The sequence below is a fragment of the Eptesicus fuscus genome, chromosome 8 (genome assembly GCF_027574615.1).
Source record: "Eptesicus fuscus isolate TK198812 chromosome 8, DD_ASM_mEF_20220401, whole genome shotgun sequence".
NCBI classification, from domain to species: Eukaryota; Metazoa; Chordata; class Mammalia; order Chiroptera; family Vespertilionidae; genus Eptesicus; species Eptesicus fuscus.
This window is the reverse complement of record NC_072480.1, coordinates 25,066,344-25,072,000: the sequence shown is the minus strand read 5'-3', so window position 1 is coordinate 25,072,000 and position 5,657 is coordinate 25,066,344. Positions and strand designations below refer to the sequence as shown.

The following is a 5,657-nucleotide window of genomic DNA, read 5'->3' as shown; positions in this document are numbered from 1 at the left end:
CCAATTAATAAGAGTTCATTCTGGGAGTCAATGACTACACAATGTTTGTTCCCTTTAAGGATTTTTTTTTAATTCTTTAACTTCCTAGGGCAAGAATTTAAGAAGTTAAATAGGACAATTTTTGTAAAGCAAAACAGAAGGTTCAACTGTCTTATGGGTCTGAGAAAACAAAAATAAAACAAAACAATAAAAGACTGTAGTTCAGTACTCATCAGTGAAAAAGGGTCTTAGTAAATGATCCATATTCCAAGATGGAAACCCCTAAAGGGTTACATCCCAGAAGAAGAAGCAAACCCAAGGCAGAAAAAGGTCTTATTAAAAATGTACCCCTGAGTAAGTCAGCTCATCCAATTGCTTATTTTGATCTGTCTCACTGTTTTTCAGAGTAAAAGGTGAATCGTCTCTAGAAGATGGCATCATCCAGATCCTGTAATGTTTCTTACATAATATATGACATCCAATAACGTATTACCAAGTTCACTAGGAAGAGGCCCAAGAAAATATGAAAAGATCTACATGTACACAAAAGAACAATGAAATGATGGAGTTATTTGTGTTTATACACATAGGTTATAAAATAATTGTGATTGATATATTCAAGGAAATTGATGGTAAAATAAGTAATTTAACCAGGAAATTGGGATAAAAATCAAACAAAAATTATACAAACCCAAAAATTAAAATTAAAGACTCAATAGATTAATTCAACATATTGAACCAGAGGAGAAAGAGCATGAGTGAGCTAGAAAACATTCAGGTTGAAACACCTGAATAAAAAACACAAAGCAGAGCATGTGAGAATTTGGGGATAAAATTAAAAGGTCTAACAAACAAGTAGCGGACATTTTAGAAATGAAAAGAGTTAGAGATTAGCCAAAGAACTTATTTGCATATATGCATAACCCATGGTCACAGACAATAGTGCAGTGAAGGCCGGGGGTGGGGTGAGACCCCAGGGTAGAGGGAGTCAATGGGGGGAAAGAGGGACATCTGAAACTCTTTCAACAATAAAGATAAATTTAAAAAAGAGTATATGGGGCAAAAGCAACCAAAAGGGGTACTATATCTGCCCACCTAGCAATCTGTGCTTTTATGTAACTGAGTAGGTATACAATATGCATTTATTTTTGTCATATGTTTATATACTGCTTATTGAAATTAGTTATATAAAGTTCAAAGTTTAAGAAGAAGGATGGCGTATATTTTGAGAACTGAACTGGATAAAGAAAAATAAATTCACATCCAGAATATGATGTGAATATGATGGTTGTGTGCGATAGTTATTTTACAGCTGTACTGGGGATTCTTTATCTTTAGGGACCTCAAGATGTCTGACTTAGACTCTTGGCCACAGTAAAGGCAGTGAGGTTCATGACATGCTGTTTAGGATTTGAAATTCCCTAGGTAATCCCTAAAACTAGATTTTTACTGGTGATTTTCACCCAGCATAATCGGTTAGGCAGCCTGGATTGACCAAAGAGGCATTAAAGACTCCACTGGGAACTTCTGCCTTGAGCTAAGATTCACTGCACAGAATTTGTGATTCAAACTGAAGAAGTACATATGTCCATGTGTGAATAAAGGCACTAGTAAGCTTGCATCTGGATGTTTCTAAGAACTCTAATAATTGCCTGTACTTACTTTCTCTTTCTGTACCTTATCTTTCCCCTTTAAATAAAAACCTTAGGTTTGTATGCTCTATCGGTTCCTGTGAATCCTCTCAAACATCTGAACTTGTGAAGTTCCTGTAATAGTTAAAAAATAAAACATTAAAAGTGAAGTGAAAAAAAAATGTTAAGCACACCAATAAAAATGAAAGATAAGACCATATCTGTCTAATAACCAATCCCTTGTCAGAAATAGTATACATTAGAAGATGAATATCATTTTTAATATTATGAAAAAACATTTCTCTCAGAATTTTATAGAGCAAATTTTTAAAATATACTTTTATTGACTTCATAAGGGAAGTGAGAGGGAGAGAGAGATAGAAACATCAATGATGAGAGAGAATTATTGATTGGCTGCCTACTGCATATCCCCAACTAGGGATCAAGCCTGTGTCCTGATTGGGAATTTAACTGTGACCTCCTGGGTCATAGGTCGAGGCTCAATCACTGAGACACACCATCTGGGACAAATTGTTTTTAAAGTACTGAGTAAAATGAAGACATTTTCAAATAAAAAGAGACAAAGTAATTTTCTCCACAATTATGTTAATAAATATTTGACAATTTTCAGAAAGAAAAGTAAACCCAGGAAAATGTCATCAATTACTAAAGGAGAAAAAGAGGGAAAGCACACACTATATTACATACATCAATAAACCCAACTATTAATTATAAAGATTGGACATCTTTACTTTGGAATATCAAACAATATTGAGGTGAAGGCAGAGTATACAATAGAAAACTTGTTCACTGTTAGAAAGCAGTTAGAAATATTAAATAACTAATATATTTTAAAATATAGGTAAATATATCTGTTAAAAATGTAGTGCAATTAATAATTGTACTATATGTCTAATTTGTGAAATACAGGTCCCGGTTGTTCCTAAAACTAGATAAATCTCTAGATGAACTGATCAAGTTCTGATGGGTCCGGGCCTTGCGGGAGCCTCCGCATCCCACAAAGACAGGCTTGCCCCGCTGCAGTAGCCCATAGGCTGCGCCATGTAGGCTGCACGATAGGCATTCGGAACAACTCAGAGCAGACAGGAACTGAAGCCCTGAGATTTCTCACTGGTGTGCCTGGGGCTGCTGGCGGCCCTGACTCCATTGCCCCGCTCCTCCCCACTCCTAAAGCTACCGTGGGCCTTGGGGCATGGAGCAGGGGGACGTGGGTCCAGACCGAGACAGCTGAGGTGTCACGACTGCCCTGTCCAGGAACGAGGGGGGGAGAAGTTTGCCCTCGTCCCTGCAGCTGTGTAGTCTGGGCCGCTGACCCCGAGGAGCCTGAAGACCCAGGGTCCCTGGGCAAACAGTGTGCGCGGTGGGACAGACGTGGTAGGACAAGCGAGATGTTTACCACCGACTGGCCGAGGAGAATGGCTGGTGCGCCCGCGGTGCCCGCAGTGCCTTCGAGCCGCTGCAGCGCCGTGAGGAACTCCAAGCTGTGACAGGAGCAGCGAGGTGCTGCGCGGGCAGATCGGGAGTCCGAGGGGGTCTGGCCAGGTGGGGGCTTTGGACCTTCCAGCTACGGCTCTGCCACCAGGTGTGTTACAGATCCAGGGGGCCATCGCCCAGCGGCCCACTGCCGAGGAGATCACCCAGCACTTTGAGGGCTGCCCCGCGGACCTGGGGGTGTGCGACGGGGCTCCCGATGTCACTGACCTCCGTGCTGTGGATGAGCATCCGTAGGCCCAGCTTCTCCTAGCCGCTCTGAACATCGCTACATATGTCTTGAAGCCAGGGGGCTGCTTTGTAGCCAAGATCTTCCTAGGCCGGGATGGGGCGCTGATCTGTAGCTGCGTGTCTTCTTCTCCAGCGCGCTCTGTGCCAATCCAAGAGCCAGCATCGAGGCCTTCGCTGCCTGTCAGGGTTATGACCCCTGAAGGCTTCCTGCCGGACCTGGCGAAACCTCTGCTGGACCACTCTGCTGATCCAGAGCTCAACCAATTAGATGGTCCCACCCGCATCATTGTGCCATTTGTGACCTGTGGGGACCTGAGCTTCTGTGATTCGGACCGCGGTTACCCATTGGACCTGGAGGACGGCTCAGAGCACAAGTACACTCCACCCACCAGCCCCCATCTCTCCTCGGTACCCGGAGGCCTGCACATTGAAGAAGAGGGGGCAGCTGGCCAAGGAGATCCAGCCCCAGGACTGTCCCATCAGCACAGTGGACACATTGCCGCAGCCCCTGGCTGCCCCACAGAGCCACACCCTCTGAGGTGGAAGACAGTGACATGAATTGTTCACCTTAACACATTAAGCTGGCAGTCTGCGACAACTCGGAAGCTGTTGGCCGTCAGTCAAACCAGAACTTGCATTAGTTCATTGCATGAATGAACTTGTTTTTCAAATATCTCGTCAATGGGTCCTGGATACAAGCTTCAGGTGGCAACCTACAATGACCACCATGAACACAGCAAGAAAAGAAACAGCATGGAATGTTCGTTTGAACCACAGCAGGGGTTCTTGACTGAGATCTTGCCTCCTCTCTGAATCTTCCCAGGGGTATACCTGAATTTGATGGAGGAAAATATTACATCTTCGTTTTCACTAATATAACTGAAACTTAGCTTTATTTGCAAATATGAATTCTAATAGTAAATCATGATCATAAAAGCAGTGCCTGTGACTTTCCCACAAAACCAAATCAAATCAGTTCATTTTTATAGTAGGGTTGTTAGGGGAAGGGTGGGAGTAATCAGAAAACAGTACTCTCGGTCATCACTAATTGGTATCATGGGATATCTTATAATTTGAGTTACTAATAAAAAAAGACCATATAATACAACAAAAAAAGAAAAAATTAAGTACACCAAAATGAATATAGATATGAATATTTTAAAATAATAAAATGACATTATGAAATGATATATTCATAAATAAAATATTATAACATTTGTATACTTAAACTATCTTTTTCCAGAAGTAAATGAATCATTGCTGTTGTGTTAAAAAGTGATATGCTGAAAAATATGAATAACCATTAACATTTTCACAATGATAATCTATGCATCCAGAAACACATGTTTAAATACCTTACACTTTTTTCTATTTGATTGTTTTATTCTTATCGATTAGTAGGAGTCCTTTTGAAGAGTTAATAAATGAATACGACAACGTAGCAGGGTCCAAAATTAACACCCAGAAATTGACTTTTTTATAAACCAACAATGAACTCACAGAAAGAGAAACTAGAAAAAATAATCCCATTTACCACTGCACCAAAAAAAAATTAGGATACCTAAGAATAAACTTAACTGAGGTAAAAGACCTGTACTCGGAAAACTACAGGACACTGAAAAAATAGATAGAGGAAAACATAAACAAATGGAAGAACGTACCATGTTCATGGATTGGTAGAATCAACATCATTAAAATGTCCATACTGCCCAAAGCAATTTATAGATTCAATGGAATCCCCATTAAAATGCCAATGGCATATTTCACAGACTTAGAACAAACTCTCCAAAAATTCATTTAGAATTAAAAAAGACCCCAAATAGCCACAGAAATCCTGAGAAATAAGAACAAAGTTGGAGGGATCATAATATCAGATGTCAAGCTGTATTACAAAGCCACTGTTCTCAAAAGAGCCTGGTACTGGCACAAGAACAGACATATAGATCAATGGAACAGAACAGAGAACCCAGAAATCGACCCAAATCACTATGCTCAATTAATATTTGAAGAAGGAGGCAAGAGCATACAATGGAGTTAATACAGTCTCCTCAATAAATGGTGCTGGGAAATCTGGTCAGGCATATGCAAAAAATATGAAGCTAGATCACCAACTTACACCATATACAAAAACAAACTCAAAATGGTTAAAGGACTTAAATGTAAGATGGGAAACCATAAAAATCTTAGAAGTTCCCATAGGCAGCAAAATATCAGACATATGTCATAGCAATATCTTTATTGATACAGCTCCTAGGGCAATGGAAACTAAGGAGAAAATAAACAAATGAGACTACATTAAAAAAA

The 5,657-nt window shown here is 40.3% G+C and overlaps 1 pseudogene; it reads left to right on the top strand.

Moving 5' to 3' along the window:
- The first annotated feature begins 251 nt into the window (after window positions 1-251).
- On the top strand, window positions 252-3,925 carry LOC103289710 (putative tRNA (cytidine(32)/guanosine(34)-2'-O)-methyltransferase; annotated as a pseudogene).
- The last annotated feature ends 1,732 nt before the right edge of the window (window positions 3,926-5,657 follow it).